We start from the raw sequence: 18,533 nt of genomic DNA on the forward strand, positions 1-18,533 counted from the left end.
TGCCCAGTATATGTAGCCAGAGGTAAATATGCCCAGTGTATGTAGCCAGAAGTATATATGCCCAGTATATGTAGCCAGAGGTATATATGCCCAGTATAGGTAGCCAGAGGTATATATGCCCTGTATAGGTAGCCAGAGGTATATATGCCCAGTATAGGTAGCCAGAGGTATATATGCCCAGTATATGTAGCCACTGGTATATGTCCCCAGTATATGTGCCCAGTATATGTAGCCAGAGGTATATATGCCCAGTATATGTAGCCAGAGGTATATATGCCCAGTATATGTAGCCAGAGGTATATATGCCCAGTATATGTAGCCAGAGGTATATATGCCCAGTATAGGTAGCCAGAGGTGTATATGCCCAGTATATGTAGCCAGAGGTATATATGCCCAGTATATGTAGCCAGAGGTATATATTCCCAGTATATGTAGCCAGAGGTGTATATATGCTCAGTATATGTAGCCAGAGGTATATATGCCCAGTATATGTAGCCAGAGGTATATATGCCCAGTATATGTAGCCAGAGGTATATATGCCCAGTATAGGTAGCCAGAGGTATATATGCCCAGTATAGGTAGCCAGAGGTATATATGCCCAGTATATGTAGCCACTGGTATATGTCCCCAGTATATGTGCCCAGTATATGTAGCCAGAGGTATATGTCCCCAGTATATGTGCCCAGTATATGTAGCCAGAGGTATATATGCCCAGTATATGTAGCCAGAGGTATATATGCCCAGTATATGTAGCCAGAGGTATATATGCCCAGTATATGTAGCCAGAGGTATATATGCCCAGTATAGGTAGCCAGAGGAATATATGCCCAGTATACAGTGGAGGAAATAATAATTTGACCCCTCACTGATTTTGTAAGTTTGTCCAATGACAAAGAAATGAAAAGTCTCAGAACAGTATCATTTCAGTGGTAGGTTTATTTTAACAGTGGCAGATAGCACATCAAAAGGAAAATCGAAAAAATAACCTTAAATAAAAGATAGCAACTGATTTGCATTTCATTGAGTGAAATAAGTTTTTGAACCCCTACCAACCATTAAGAGTTCTGGCTCCCACTGAGTGGTTAGACACTTCTACTCAATTAGTCACCCTTATTAAGGACACCTGTCTTAACTAGTCACCTGTATAAAAGACACCTGTCCACAGAATCAATCAATCAAGCAGACTCCAAACTCTCCAACATGGAAAAGACCAAAGAGCTGTCCAAGGATGTCAGAGACAAAATTGTAGACCTGCACAAGGCTGGAATGGGCTACAAAACCATTAGCAAGAAGCTGGGAGAGAAGGTGACAACTGTTGGTGCGATTGTTCGAAAATGGAAGGAGCACAAAATGACCATCAATCGACCTTGCTCTGGGGCTCCACGCAAGATCTCACCTCGTGGGGTGTCAATGGTTCTGAGAAAGGTGAAAAGGCATCCTAGAACTACATGGGAGGAGTTAGTGAATGACCTCAAATTAGCAGGGACCACAGTCACCAAGAAAACCATTGGAAACACATTACACCGCAATGGATTAAAATCCTGCAGGGCTCGCAAGGTCCCTCTGCTCAAGAAGGCACATGTGCAGGCCCGTCTGAAGTTTGCCAATGAACACCTGAATGATTCTGTGAGTGACTGGGAGAAGGTGCTGTGGTCTGATGAGACCAAAATAGAGCTCTTTGGCATTAACTCAACTCGCTGTGTTTGGAGGAAGAAAAATGCTGCCTATGACCCCCAAAACACCGTCCCCACCGTCAAGCATGGGGGTGGAAATATTTTGCTTTGGGGGTGTTTTTCTGCTAAGGGCACAGGACAACTTAATCACATTAACGGGAAAATGGACGGAGCCATGTATCGTGAAATCCTGAACGACAACCTCCTTCCCTCTGCCAGGAAACTGAAAATGGGTCGTGGATGGGTGTTCCAGCACGACAATGACCCAAAACATACAGCAAAGGCAACAAAGGAGTGGCTCAAGAAGAAGCACATTAAGGTCATGGAGTGGCCTAGTCAGTCTCCGGACCTTAATCCAATAGAAAACCTATGGAGGGAGCTCAAGCTCAGAGTTGCACAGAGACAGCCTCGAAACCTTAGGGATTTAGAGATGATCTGCAAAGAGGAGTGGACCAACATTCCTCCTAAAATGTGTGCAAACTTGGTCATCAATTACAAGAAACGTTTGACCTCTGTGCTTGCAAACAAGGGGTTTTCCACTAAGTATTAAGTCTTTTATTGTTAGAGGGTTCAAAAACTTATTTCACTCAATGAAATGCAAATCAGTTGCTATCTTTTATTTAAGGTTATTTTTTCGATTTTCCTTTTGATGTGCTATCTGCCACTTTTAAAATAAACCTACCATTGAAATGATACTGTTCTGAGACTTTTCATTTCTTTGTCATTGGACAAACTTACAAAATCAGTGAGGGGTCAAATAATTATTTCCTCCACTGTAGGTAGTTAGAGGTATATATGCCTAGTATAGGTAGCCAGAGGTATATATGCCCAGTATATGTAGCCACTGGTATATGTCCCCAGTATATGTGCCCAGTATATGTAGCCAGAGGTATATGTCCCCAGTATATGTGCCCAGTATATGTAGCCAGAGGTATATATGCCCAGTATAGGTAGCCAGAGGTATATATGCCCAGTATAGGTAGCCAAAGGTATATATGTCCAGTATATGTAGCCAGGGGGCCCCACCTACCCACCTTCATCCACCTACCCACCTCCGTCCACCTACCTCCGTCCACCCACCTCGGTCCACAGCAGCCAGCAAGTGGGGTCGGGTCGGGTCGCTCCACTCGAGGGCAGCTCCAGCCAGGACAGCTCCTCTTCACCGCTCCGGCTCGCTTGGCTCCCCTCCAGGCTCCAGCCCAGACTCCAGACAGTCGCACTCGCGCAGGAGTCTGCAGCCGGTGCGCAGGAGTCTGCAGCCGGTCCGCACGCACGTCACTCCTCCCTGGCTGGCCCGGCCCGGAAGCCGGAACTATAGATTAACTATCGGGTCCCGGCCGCCAGGGAGTATCAATGCGCCGCCCACCACGTAGTCCATCCCCCTCCTCACCAGCCACCTTATCTGAGGAGGGGGGCCGGAAGGGGGGCCTGGGGGGGCCCACTAACTGTTATGCCGGGCGGCATCAAATAAAATAAAAAAAAAAGTCCACTACATGTACGGGCCCCTGTGGCGTAGGGCTGCCGCAGGGCCCCATAGCAACCACTATGGTTGCTATGCTTATTGCTACGCCCCTGTTCAGGCAGCCCCTCCAAGTTTATGGGTATTAACTCTAGGGCCATGGTTGCTGAGGAGTCCACAGGTGTATGTTCTAATAACAATGTCCAAACAATGTCTTCAAAAAACTTACAGAACAGGCCCACTCCCCACAAGCGATACAAGAGATTTCCAAACGAAAACAGGAGGGGAAGAGAACCAGAAGGGTGGGAGTAAAACATCACATCAAAGGTAATCACAGGTGTCGCTCTTCCCACGTGCCAGCCAATGTTGTCAATTTGTCTGACTCCACCTTTACGGAAACAGAATTCTCATTATTATTTAAGGGCATGTCTTTTTCTCCCACGCATCACATTGATGTTTTTAATACCCTATTAGATGTAAACAAATTCATTAGAAACATCCTTTTAAGGAAACACTTTAAGTCTGATAGAGACAGTACACAGGGAGGTGGCTGTTCTGGGGCTGAAATACCTGATATCGGGAATTTTCAGGACACATGTGCCAAATGGACCCTTGATTCCTTGGTGTCCGAGAGCACAGGTCTAGTCTCGATAGATGATGTGTTGCCCGTGAAGATCAGAAATCCTGACTTCTATCCACTAACGGCCAGGACTTCTCCTGTGGAAATCTTCCAAGACTTGGTGGACTCTGAGTTGATAAAGTTGGCTGCCACACCTTTGACATGATCTAGATCCAATCTTACTGGAGCTGAAAATCAGGCTATTAAAAGTCTACAGAATAACCTGAATGTCATTATACGAAATGCGGATAAGGGGGGGGGGGGGGGGGCGGTGGTCATCCTCAATAGGTCTGATTATACGGCTGAGGAACAGAGACAGGTTGAGGATACCACCACGTATACCCGGTTAGCAGGGAATCCCACACAGGAGTACCAGCGGCAGCTTTTTAGCCTTCTCAGATATGGGGAGAGTCTGGGGGTATTGGAGCATAGACTAGTAGGCTATTTGGGTGTTTTGCACCTGATTGTTCCTATTTTTCATCATCTGCCCAAGATACATAAATCGGGCGCTCCCCCTGAGGGTAGACCCATTGTCGCCGGCATTGGGTCTTTGGGGGAGCGCCTGAGTGACTGGGTGGACTCTATGCTCCAACCCCTAGTCAGGAGACTTCCAGGCTATCTGAAAGATTCCAAGCACCTGCTGGCAAGTTTGGAAGGATTTGTTTGGGACAATTCCTGCAGTTGGCTTACTATAGATGTTAAAGCCCTATATTCCTGTATTCCGCACCACTTGGTTTTGACGGCTTTACAATATCACCTGGAGAAGTATTCAGAATATTCCTCTGACCTCCGGGTGTTTATTTGTGCAGCCGCAGAACACCTCCTGACCCACAACTACTTCATGTTCGATGGCGTCTTCTACCTCCAGAGGTGTGGGGCCTCCGTGGGAGCTAAGTTCTCCCCATCCCTGGCCAATCTTTATATGGGATGGTGGGAGGAGTTCCACATCTTTGGGGGTGGTGGACGCCTTCAGGACAGTGTTGCGTGGTACAGGAGGTTTATAGACGACATTTTGGTCATTTGGAAAGGAGATCGACTTTCGGTTGACACCTTCATGACATCCCTCAATGACAACCAGTGTAATCTGAGCTTCACGTATAATTGGCAGCAACATTCTGTGGATTATCTTGATCTTACACTTGTGGGTGATACTGGTTCCAATATGATCTATACCAAGACATACAGAAAAATGTGTGCTGGTAATTCCAGCTTACGGGCTAACAGCTGTCACCCTGGTCACACCATCCGGGCAATTCCGGTGGGAGAATTCATTCGGGCTCGCCGGAGTTGCTCGCATGAGGAAACTCTGTTTCATGAGTTTTCTATAGTGGAGGACCGATTGCGGGACAGAGGTTACCCTAAATGGATGATTGATAAAGGTAGACGACGGGCCCTATCCATCCCTAGGAGCCAATTGGTACGCAGTTCTGCTTCTGGTGCCAAACCTATTGAGAAGCCTGTTTTTGTCACCAGTTTTAGTTCTGAGTTTCAAATTTGTGTCCAACGCATCATTGAGAAATATTTGCCCATTTTGGAAGGTGATGGCGATATACGTCCAATTATACAGGAGAAATCTATTAACCCTTCGCACTCTCGCATGCAAATGTTCAAACAAATGCATTCACAGATTCACTCATACAGGCACAACTGTTATCCCTACAGCTAAGTTAAAAGCCGGGGTTTTAGTTCACAGAAGAATGCATTCTTATGCTTAGTCACCTATACTGCGCAGAAGTACCCAGGTAAACATAGGTGTCCTAACTCTGGCCCTGTAACATGCATAGTGCATGTTCCTCCTCAACCTCCCTCCCACTTTCAGTTGGGGTCCACCAAGGCTCTGTTCTTGGTCCCCTGCTGTTCTCCATTTACACCGTCTCCATCGGAAAACTCCTCTCCTCTCTGGGTTTCAACTATCACCTATATGCAGATGACACCCAGATTTGCCTCCATACCACTGACCTCTCCACCACCACCATGGAGAAGGTATCCTCTGGCCTCTCGGCTATTTCATCTTGGATGTCTGCCAGGTTCCTAAAATTAAACCTGGATAAGACTGAACTCCTAATTTTCCCGCCACGTGCTGCTTCATCCCCCACTGACCTCTATGTCACTGTCAATGGCACAATCATTCGTCCTACCACACAAGCCCGCTGCCTGGGTGTCACCCTGGACTCAGCCCTCTCCTTCACCTCCCACATCCAAACCGTAGCTAGAGCCTGCTATTTCCACTTGTGCAACATCTCCAAGATCCGGCCTTTCCTGACCCCAGACACTGCCAAACTCCTTGTCCACGCCCTCATCATCTCCCGCCTGGACTACTGCAACTCCCTCTTGTCAGGCCTTCCTCAAAACCGCATCGCCCCCCCTAAAATCCATCATGAACGCAGCAGCCAGACTCATCTACTCCTCCCACTGCTCTGTCTCCACGACTCCACTATGCAAATCCCTTCATTGGCTTCCAATTCACTTCAGAATCAGCTTCAAGATCCTATGTTTGGCATACAAATCCATACACAAGTCCTGCCCAACCTACATCTCTGACCTGGTCAGCAGATATACACCTGGCCGTCCACTTCGCTCCTCCAACGACCTCCTCTTAACCACCCCAAGCATCTCGCACTCCCATGCACGACTGCAGGACTTCACTAGAGCTGCCCCCATCCTGTGGAACTCTCTCCCACTGCCTGTCAGGCTCGCTCCCACCTTCAACACCTTCAAAAAAGCACTCAAAACTCACTTCTTCAAGGAGGCCTACATCAACTCAACACTGCCCTAATCCTTTCTGCCAATAACTTCTTGTTGCACCCCCTCCTTCGTGTCACCAACCCCTCCCTCTAGATTGTAAGCCTTTGGCAGGGCCCTCTCCCCTTGTGTATCATACTTGACTGTGTGCACTTTACCCAGAAATTGGAACTGGTAATTTTTACCACTACCACTCCAGTTTATGATCTGGTATGTACTAATATCTGCATTGTGTTGTGTATCTTATTGCTATTACCTGTATTGTTGTATCTATAATTTGTTACCTGTATTGTTCTGTCACCCTAGTTATCATTGTCTGTAATCCTATTTATTGTACAGTGCTGCGTAATATGTTGGCGCTATATAAATCTAATAAATAATAATAATAATACTGCAGACATGCAAAAACATTCATTGCATCAAACCTATCAATGGATTATTAGCACACATCCTGACGTCCTCTCCTGGGACAGATAGTGCATCTTACCAATCGCACAAGGGAGCTAACATTATGTATCCATGTGCACCATGCACATACACCAGCATAAGCTGTGTGCATGCTGACAAACACATACAGGGGAAGGAGGGAGTGCACTGAATTAGACCCTAGCCACAGGGGTCAGTAACAAGAAAAAAAATACATATATCCAGGCACATCGCCTCTAGTTAGGACATTATATAAGTTATTAAGAAAAGGGAGGTGCTGAAGGGGGTGTGGCTAGAAAACAGCAAAAATCTATTAACCCTTCGCACTCTCGCATGCAAATGTTCAAACAAATGCATTCACAGATTCACTCATACAGGCACAACTGTTATCCCTACAGCTAAGTTTAAAGCCGGGGTTTTAGTTCACAGAAGAATGCATTCTTATGCTTAGTCACCTATACTGCGCAGAAGTACCCAGGTAAACATAGGTGTCCTAACTCTGGCCCTGTAACATGCATAGTGCAGACATGCAAACACATTCATTGCATCAAACCTATCAATGGATTAGGAGCACACATCCTGACGTCCTCTCCTGGGACAGATAGTGCATCTTACCAATTGCACAAGGGAGCTAACGTTATGTAACCATGTGCACCATGCACATACACCAGCATAAGCTGTGTGCATGCTGACAAACACATACAGGGGAAGGAGGGAGTGCACTGAATTAGACCCTAGCCACAGGGGTCAGTAACAAGAAAAAAATACATATATCCAGGCACATTGCCTCTAGTTAGGACATTATATAAGTTATTAAGAAAAGGGAGGTGCTGAAGGGGGTGTGGCTAGAAAACAGCAAAAATCTATTAACCCTTCGCACTCTCGCATGCAAATGTTCAAACAAATGCATTCACAGATTCACTCATACAGGCACAACTGTTATCCCTACAGCTAAGTTCAAAGTCGGGGTTTTAGTTCACAGAAGAATGCATTCTTATGCTTAGTCACCTATACTGCGCAGAAGTACCCAGGTAAACATAGGTGTCCTAACTCTGGCCCTGTAACATGCATAGTGCAGACATGCAAACACATTCATTGCATCAAACCTATCAATGGATTATGAGCACACATCCTGACATCCTCTCCTGGGACAGATAGTGGATCTTACCAATCGCACAAGGGAGCTAACGTTATGTATCCATGTGCACCATGCACATAAACCAGCATAAGCTGTGTGCATGCTGACAAACACATACAGGGGAAGGAGGGAGTGCACTGAATTAGACCCTAGCCACAGGGGTCAGTAACAAGAAAAAAATACATATATCCAGGCACATCGCCTCTAGTTTTTTCTTAATAACTTATATAATGTCCTAACTAGAGGCGATGTGCCTGGATATATGTATTTTTTTTCTTGTTACTGACCCCTGAGGCTAGGGTCTAATTCAGTGCACGCCCTCCTTCCCCTGCATGTGTTTGTCAGCATGCACACAGCTTATGCTGGTGTATGTGCATGGTGCACATGGATACATAACGTTAGCTCCCTTGTGCGATTGGTAAGATGCACTATCTGTCCCAGGAGAGGACGTCAGGATGTGTGCTCCTAATCCATTGATAGGTTTGATGCAATGAATGTATTTGCATGTCTGCACTATGCATGTTACAGGGCCAGAGTTAGGACACCTATGTTTACCTGGGTACTTCTGCGCAGTATAGGTGACTAAGCATAAGAATGCATTCTTCTGTGAACTAAAACCCCGGCTTTAAACTTAGCTGTAGGGATAACAGTTGTGCCTGTATGAGTGAATCTGTGAATGCATTTGTTTGAACATTTGCATGCGAGAGTGCGAAGGGTTAATAGATTGTTGCTGTTTTCTAGCCACACCCCCTTCAGCACCTCCCTTTCCTTAATAACTTATATAATGTCCTAACTAGAGGCGATGTGCCTGGATATATGTATTGTTTTCATTTATACAGGAGGGCATAAGATTTGCTAGTAGGCGTGCTCCGACGCTTGGGAGCTTCCTATCTCCCAGCTTTTTTGGTTCTGGTACCAGTACCACTACTTGGCTCTCAACCAAGGGTGTGCTCTTCCTACATGTCACTACTGTATAGTTCATAACAACACACAGGTAGTGGCATCACTTAAGAATGGCTATAGGTCACCCCTAAAACATTTTATCAATTGTAACACCAAAAATGTCATCTACCTGGTTACCTGTATCGCATGTTCCCTTCAATACGTAGGTTGTACCACCAGACCCCTTAAGGCTAGGATAGCCGAACATTATTTAGGGGCCTCATGGTCCACCAGGAACATCTTAAATGTAGCAAAACATTTTCGGGAGGTACATGGGGGTGACATGTCTGTTTTTTTATTAAAGGGCATAGAAAGGGTTTTCTTACCCAAGAGAGGAGGTGATCTGCTGTCAATAATTTGTAAGAGAGAGGCCATATGGATCTTTCGCCTTGGAACCAGAGCCCCGAAAGGACTTAATGCAAGATGGGATGTGGCTCTGGTGACAGGTTGACATTTAGTCACTTCTATTTTGTTTTCCAGATATAGTTATGTGTGTGTTTTTGCTCTGTTTTTTTGTATCGTTGTTACCCCTTTCTTTTCTTTGGCTTTTGCTGTACTTTGGTTTTACGCTTTATTTGTATGGTTTTTAATATGCAAATATATGTATGTACTGGTTGGTGACCTTTACATGGGCGGTATATGACACCTGTACTGGCCCGTCCCTTTTTTGGGAATGGCCTGCACTCCGCCCTGTTGTGTCACAACCTACAAAAGCAGATGAGATTTGCTGTGATTTTAGCTATGAATAAGGGCAAGCTTGGCCCGAAACATGTCAGCATGTACTTTTTACTGATTTGAGATATTGTTGTGGACCTCCTTCACTATTGCAACCTATTATACCGCAATGCTCCTGCACACTATGAACATTGCATAGCCACACTGCACAGCGGCCATTACACTGCACTGCAACACACCACTGTGAATGTGGCCTATATGTACACCACACACAACATGCAGACCCCCACTGACATTCATTGCTGTATGTGATAGTATTACTTACATATTTGTGATGTGCTATCTACTAATCTACACATCTAATTCTACACATCACGACTGAAAGGACAGAACAGGGTAAGAATGGGTCACAGACAGGAGTGACCAGGCCATTTATTCACATACGAGAACACACTGTAAGTAATGCTGGTGCACACAACAATCTGTAGCACTGCTGGATATTGCAGGAATAGAGAGAGCCAAGGCAGAGCTGAAAGACAGAACCACAAAAATCTTGTGTCTGACTGTCTGTACAGACTGTTAGTAAACAGAAGCACATGTAAATAAAAAGAAAATTGGGGTTCTCTGGTGTTTTCAGTAAGCAAAATGAGTAATGCGTTATGACTGAATTATTGTTTGGGTTGCTTGTAATGGATTTAGCATGTTTGTGTTTACAGAACCCTTATTTTTTTTTAAACTGTGCACTCTTAACTCCTTGCCTCAAGTCTCATTGCTGGAAATGTAAAAGGATCCTGTGGGAATTTCTTCTGGGAAACTTGTGAGCAGGATTTTGCTGTCCGACTAGTAGAGGACTGACTACATGCCTGGGATATAATTTGATTTCTTGTTTCCACTTTAAAATGGATGCTAGGTAGTATTGTTCTTGTGTACCAAAACAGAGATCAGTGTGATGAGATGATAGTTTTCAAATAATCTGATGTGTTGGTTACTATCTTGCGCCAACGCAGAAGTGATCACAGCAAATCGGAGCCTCTAAAGTCTATTAGGCAAATCTGTTGGAAATCTGATTAGATTGTAAGAAATCTTGTGCAGTGTGTGGTAATTTTTCCAAGGCAGCAAAACTAACCAAGGAATATCACTCAGGGGGAACCTACTTTGTCCCTTTCTCCATCCACCTGTTTTAAGCTTAAAGTGGAACTATAGACCAGATTTTTCCTCGGCTCCATAAGCCTAGAAACACCATAAAAACTTATAGGGGTAAAATACTAAATATATGTACACTTCAGGTTTCAGGGATTGTGGGCATTTGGGACCGAGTGCTGTTAAAACAGTGCAAGAGATTTGGGTCTGCTGGCGCCACCATAGACCGTAATAGGAATTACGGCTATAGCTGTGCTAAGCGAGTAATTTGGGTGCCATCAAAAGACAGAGCTCAGATTACTTTTAAAATACTATTTCCCCACCCTCCACGGTGGACTGGAGGGGGAATAGTAATTAAGGACTTGCGCAGGAGCAGGGTAAGCCATATATCTGCTTTATCCTGCGCCCAAAATTTGGACACAATTTTAATAACAACATGGTGATGTTCACCCTCAATAGGTATGATTAGGCTGCAAAAGTTTCTATAATGACATGTTTGTCTCAATGTTACACTTACCTTAAAGTAAACCAGAGACTAAGAAATAAAACAAATCGATACCTACCTGGGGCTTCCTCCAGGCCCATAAGAACGCATGCACAGAAGACCCAGACTGGACCTGACTGAGCCAGTTACCAGGGCTGATCGCGGCTGAACAGCAGACCGTTGTGGGGCTGGAGGAAGCCCCGGGTAAGTATTGATTTGTTCTATTTCAATGGCTATCATTCATAAAGCATTTCCGCATGTGGAAATGCTTAAAACAGCTGACTTTACCACTCATGTAGCAAATTCTGCATTCATAAAGGCTCCTTCCGCATGAAAAGCTGACATTACTGAGCAAAGCGATAAATCACCGCCTTGTGCGGTGATTATTATAAAACATGTAACAAAATGTTAATTCATAAAGATTACCGCAAGCGGTATGAGGTCGGTAAGTACCGCTCCCTTGGATGTGGCGATACCAATGTTAAGTGAATGGAGACACAGACCTCCCAGGCAGCTGCAGTAGAGCAGAACACGGAGAAATGTATCAACTTGGCAGCTTCCGTGTCTCCGCAAGCCTACCACCTGCCTACCGACAGCCTAGTTCGGGAAATCTCCGCTATCGCAACTGGATACATTTTTATGAATCAGCAGCCAGAAGTCTACAACACCGCCAGCTGTGTTTTCCCGCACTGATTCTCCATACCAACAGCACTTTCATGAATGATAGCATTTGTCTCTGGTATACTTTAAGCTGAGCTTGTTTTGATTTAAATATATCAAAATAATGCTCTCCTTCATCATTTCTCTCCTTTTTTTGCACTCCTGCTCATCATATGACTTTGATACTTATGACTTTGTACACACTATCTGCATTGTTTTGCGTTGCTGCATGTGGACGCACTTCACATGCAATTGGAATGTGCATGTTCTCATTGCTGCATTATAACAGACAAAGTTGTCCAAACACACTTTCTACAGGTAGTATGTGTGTTAATGATCCCATTGCATAGTAATTCATCATACTATGAAAAATAATATGCATATTATACCCTGAAAACTGCACTGCATGTTGCATTCTGCCCATGTTGCTTCACGGGCAGCCGGGCATTACCCAGTGCACTGCACATAGGCCCATATGCAATTAACTTTTTCTCCTGTGTTTTTACCTAGGAGATAACTTTCGTATTCTCTTTAAAATAACTTTTATGCATTTGAAAAAGTACCTAAAAGTAGGTGAAAAAGTACTATCTAAATTATTTTGTGTATTTTTTTGCTTGCTAGTAGCTTAAAAGGCATTTCATGACATGGCGTGTAAATATCACTTTGGAGAAAACTCAGGAGAAAAAGTTAATTGCATATGGGACTAGTGTGAAATTAGCCTCAAGAACAGCTGTGATTAAAATGCTATTGCTGTTGCTAAATGTTGATTTTACTAACTAAAGTGATTATCTCCTGGCTGTATATCCTATGTCACTTTTCTGGGACATATATCAGTGTTTGGATGGTGTAATGGTAAAAGGACGCCAGAGCTGAAATAAGCCAGAGAAATACTGGAAGCGGGCAAATACTGTCACCTGACCTGATGCCTTCCGCTCCTCCATTCTCCTTTCTGCCCCCGCATTCTACCTAAATGCCCCTCTGGCAGCCTTTTCCGAGTTGGGCACTACTGCGCAGGCGCTGGCCAGGTTGCATGTGTCCTATATCACACGCTTATGGCTGGGAGCACTCTGCACATGCGCATGATGTCACTATGTCATGCATGGGCCATCATACGCATGTGCAGAGTGCTCCCATCCATGGGGGTGATATAGGATGGGTGCAGCCCTGCTAGCGCCTGCACAGTAGTGCCCCACTCTGGCTGCCGAAGGGGCATTTAGGTATATAACGGGGGCAGAACGGAGAACGGGGAGCAGTAGACATCAGGTCAGGTCACAGTATATGTCTGCTCCCCCCCCCCCCCCGTTTCTCTAGCTTATTTCGGCTCTGGTATCCTTTAACCTCCCTGGCGGTATGCCGCGCAGGAGGATTTCTCAGGCCCTGCTGGGCCGAATTGCATAATTTGTTTTTGCAACACGCAGCTAGCACTTTGCTAGCTGTGTGTTCACTCTGATCGCCGCCACTCCGCGCCGATTACCCACCGCTCGCCACGCCGCGCCGCCAATCAGTGTCAGGCAGCGCTGAGGGGTAGATCGGGACTCCCAATGACGTCACGACGTCGATGATGTCATGCCGCCCGTCGCCATGGCGACGGGAAGCCTCCAGGAAATCCCGTTCTTTGAACGGGATTTCCTGATCGGAGATTGCCGGAGGCGATCGAAGAGGGTGGGGGGATGCCGCTGCACAGCGGCTATCATGTAGTGAGCCCTGGGCTCGCTTCATGATTTAAAAATAAATAAATGAAAAAAAAACTGCTCTGCTACCCCCTGGCAGTTTTTAATAGACCGCCAGGAGGGTTAAAATCTCAGTGAAGCAGTGAAACATTATTTCATTGTACTGTGTGCTCCACTGTATAGTCGCCCTGCACTTCTAATGCGCGATGTGTCTTTTCAGCACAGTTAAGATGGTATTGCAATGCAAAATGCACAGTGTGAAAGAATCCTAAGGTTTTCCACACTTTAAGCAGTACATTGCGGTACAATTCTTTTGCAATCACACTGCAATGGTCCCAAAAGTTGGCACTGCTTACAATGAGGCATACAGTACAATGACAGGTTGCCTCGAATATGTGGTAAATGCACATATCTATCGTACTATTAATGCACTGCATTTGGGACTCACCGTGCTGCACCATGATCAACATCATTGCCTCATAGGACTATCACTGCTTCTACAATGGGATGCAGCGTTTTTCTGTAATGCAAGTGATTCAGTGTGGTAAGTGTGAAAGGGGGGTAATTTTCCATACTTGTTCAGGAGGGGGAGAATCTGAAAGCATTGCAGTCAGTGATTATCATTACAGCCAGACACTCAGCACATTTAACGGCCCATTTTTGCAAAACAAAAAAACAATTAAAACTTAAAATATTACCATAGTAAACACAAATAAGAAGTATGTTTCTTCCAGAGTAAAATGAGCTATAAATTACTGTAGAATGTCAGATTTCTACATAAATTACTGTAGAAATCTGACAGAAACAACAGGTTTTGGGCTAGTCCCTGATAAGGATTTATACAAAGATGCTAACCAGCCTCCCTGCTCGCTGCACACTTTTTTGACAGTTAGACGGAGCAACTGCCATAATTCACTTAGTGCTTTTGAAAATATTGAAAACCCTGAGAATCCCCCATGAGAAGATGGGCTAGTTCAAAACCTGTCCATTCTGCCAAATCTCTATTACCTATTGTAAGTGACAGCAAATTGTGAAAAAAATAATTTATGACTCAATTTACTTTGGAAGAAATGTACTTTGTATTTGTATGTATTTAAAATTGTATGATTTTCAAGATAGTGGTCCTTTAAATAGAGATCAACATGTTAGTTAATGTGTCATAAAAGGTAACATTCTAACATGTGCACAGCTCCTATCACTCCCCCATTCCATACCACCACACACCCATTGTTTCGCATAGCGGATTTTTACATAATATACCAGTACAGTATACACCACTAACACTCTTTTCTTTTTTCTATTCCTCATAGAGCAGAGCAAGTGCTTTATTCACATTACCAAAACGTCCAAAACCGTTATTTAAGTTGCCCGGATGAAAAAAAAAAAAAGTTAAAAGCAGCTGATAGGAGCAAATGTATCCCAGTGTTTCAGATTCTCTTTATTCAATTTCAGTAAACACTTCAGTGCTGATGCTGCTTTCTTTCCATTACTTTTGATCCTATTTTCTAATTAGGAAGAGTGGCTGTATGTACACTTAAAGCAGCATTGACACTGCCAGTCCTGCATGCCTGTGTTCCCATGAAGGGAAATAGCCTGTCTCCAGAGGGGTTCCTTTGCAACAGGTGCACCCTAGTGTCAAAAGTGCTGAAAAGAGAGCTCAGAGCAAGCAGCTGTGGGTGTGCAGCGTATGGAAGTGCGTATATGAGTAATGCTGTGCCTTGTGCACAGATGAACTGAGACATATTTAGTCAGTGTTCTTACGCATAGTAATTATCCCCTTGCTCTAATATCAGTCTTTGCGGGGCATATGCTTTCATGCGTTAACAAAAGTTAGCCTGATGCGGATACATAATAATTCCATGTCGCATTAGCCTGCCTATAGCAGAAGGTCGAGGACATTTGACACTGGGTTGTTTAAAGAACAGTTTCTGGCTGTGCACTTTTCCAAGCAGGCTCACGTGGCTTGAAATATGGTACTTTGCTACATTAAATATCACCCTGTGTATGGCGAAGTATGTCAGCTGACTATGCTAGTAATTAGGTAGTATCAGCTGCTAAGCTGTCTGATAGATGTTCAACACGACAACAAATGTATCTGTGTGTAATATATTACAGCCATCCCTGTGTCTAGAGCAAGCAAATTAAGACATTTAAAAGAATCCCCATAAGTTGAACCTAGAAACGAAAGATAGGCAGATAGACATGCAGTTAAGGATTATTATCTATAGAGGAATAATAATAATAATAATAATAATAATAATAATAATAATAATAATAATAATAATAATAATAAATGTTCTAGACGTGGATATTACTTTCTATGTGTGCGTGTAATAATCATGAAGCAGAAAAAAACATTTGATGTGTGTATTAAATAAGATCTTTTTATGCTGCACGATGAATTTCTAACTCTATCCACACGAAGGAGCTAATGTTTTAACTGTAATCTTCAAATGACTGAGCTAAATGCTGAAAAAATACAGGTGCCTGCAATAACATCCAGCAGGGTTTGTCTGAGAAAAGAGACTCAATCCATTGCTTAGAGCGCCCTCTCCCAACAATATCGTGTATGAACTTGAATGATTCCCAAAACAGAGAGATCTGAACGGCTTTTTAATCGCACGTCGATGTTGTTGAGCTTTTAGCTCATTAGTAATATTCTTTTGTGAATATTTCTGTGCGAAGCATGTATTTCCTGTGTTCCTATATAAATCAGGTCAGCGATGAGGCTGATGATGATGGTGATGCTGGCTGGTGCTGAAGCTGGCCCCTCGCTCTTCAGCCGGGATGTGATATCTAGATGAAGGATCAGGACTTCATCACACCGATTAAATCATAGGAATCCTTGCTGATGAAATCAGAGCGGGAGCATAGCATTGTTAACAGGCATTTAAAGGAAAGCCTCTCAGTATCCCTGGACTTAAGTTGTTCATACATCAAACAGGAGAACTAATACTGCACAGATGGAGCAGCCACATCTGCAAGTGATTGATACACTATAGTAAAAGTACGTGAAGTCATAAATAATGATAATAAAACATGTATGCCTCAATGACATCGTTTGTCCAATTTGTATATTAAGTAAATTATTATAACCGTTGTCATTTCTACGATAAATTACTAAGTAATATCCTTTCATGTTCGCCCTACTAGAAAGCATCGCGTTATGGGAGTTTACTAGTGCTTATAGGATATCTGTTCAAGGAGACTGGCATACTTTTTTTTTTTTTTTTAGCTAAACAGTTCATCAGGCGGACTTTTAGTTAATGTAATCCTATAAAGAAATGTACAGATGAGATCACGTGTTACTTTGGTATAACTTGAAACCCCTTTGTTGGAGAGTTTATTCAGTATTGGGAAATCTGTTTCTGCTTCGCCTGTAAAGTAATGCTAGCAAAAACAGTAACTAGTTAAAAAGAGAAAGAGAGAAAAGAAGGGAAAAGAAAGAAAAAGCAACAAAGGGGGAAAAAGGTAAAAAAAAAAAAAACTTTTCAGAAACTTTACAAAGAGCAGTTAACTTCTAAATGTTTTTAGGTTGTTTCTACACTTCACTTTCTCTCCATCCATCTATACGATGTGATTGTGCATAATAACAATAATAATATTAGAAAGAAAGATAATAACAACACGTTTGATATAAGTTATACCATCTGCACAATAAGGTATTATCTCCAGGACACAAGCAGAAACACTACACTACTACATACTACACATTACTATTATACCCTTAAAGTCTTCAAAAATCTGTGTAATCTATATTCATAATCTCTGTATTTTTTTTTCTTCCACAATATACACTTCAAAGTAAAAAAAAAAAATGCAGCTCTGGCAAGATATTTTTTTCTAGACGGATTGGCTTTTTAGTGGTATTTGCATTAATACGGAAATAATAAGTCATAACACTCATATTGTGACCTATTTTTTATTGTACTCGTCGATCCCAGCTCTCCACACTTGGCATGCAAATATTAGGATATACATAAGCAGCAAGCTATAGTTAGGCACGTAGCATTAAGATATACACGATAGCATGATTGCTCATAAGTCTATGACCTAGCAAAGAAAAGTATATATTTTGTAACAGTGTCTCGGAGTTGTAACAATGTACTCACGTAATGTAAATAGGTTTACAAGTGTTTCCTTAGCTTGCCATGTCGCTATATCTAATAGATCGAATACCCTGAAGTGATTCCCAGCTTTCCAAAGTACTTACATTTGTCCCTCTGTCAATTCAGCCTTATTGTATATGTAGAAAGAAGGGATGTGCAATTTCAGAACTCTCCTTTGCCGTATATTTAACGGAGCTTCTATGCTAATTCCCTCCAATTGATTTAGCTGTCTCAATCAAGTGTCTGAAGCTTTAAGGCTAAGGAAAAAAAATATATGATTAAAACTCAGAGACAAAGAGCAATGTTTTATTCAGATGTTATGGCCTCGTATTGATTCTCCCGTAGAAGCACTTAAATATAAATGTGTATGGCGTATGGAAAAAAAGACATTATTGTCTTTAGTCTTGATCTGGATTTTTAAGCAATAATAAAAATTAGACAGTTAACTAGCGATGGCCATCCTATGGGCAAATATATATTACCATTTCATCTGGATACTGTCCTGACAAGTCGGGTAATCACTGACACTAGACTCGGAGTCCACTTACACTTGTTTTATTTTTGGAAGAGTGCGCCTCCTACAGGTCAAACCAGAGATTTGTCTTTATGAGAAATCATATTGAAATATGCTGCTAGAAGGGATTCACGAATTTTGTACAAAAGAACAACAGAACAGTCTTTTTTCATGCATACAATTACAAAAAATAGAAAAGGATATATATACACACACAAACACACACACACGCACGCACGCACGCAGGCACACACACACACACACACACACACACACTTTACA

Source organism: Hyperolius riggenbachi, chromosome 5, assembly GCF_040937935.1.
Source record: "Hyperolius riggenbachi isolate aHypRig1 chromosome 5, aHypRig1.pri, whole genome shotgun sequence".
NCBI classification, from domain to species: Eukaryota; Metazoa; Chordata; class Amphibia; order Anura; family Hyperoliidae; genus Hyperolius; species Hyperolius riggenbachi.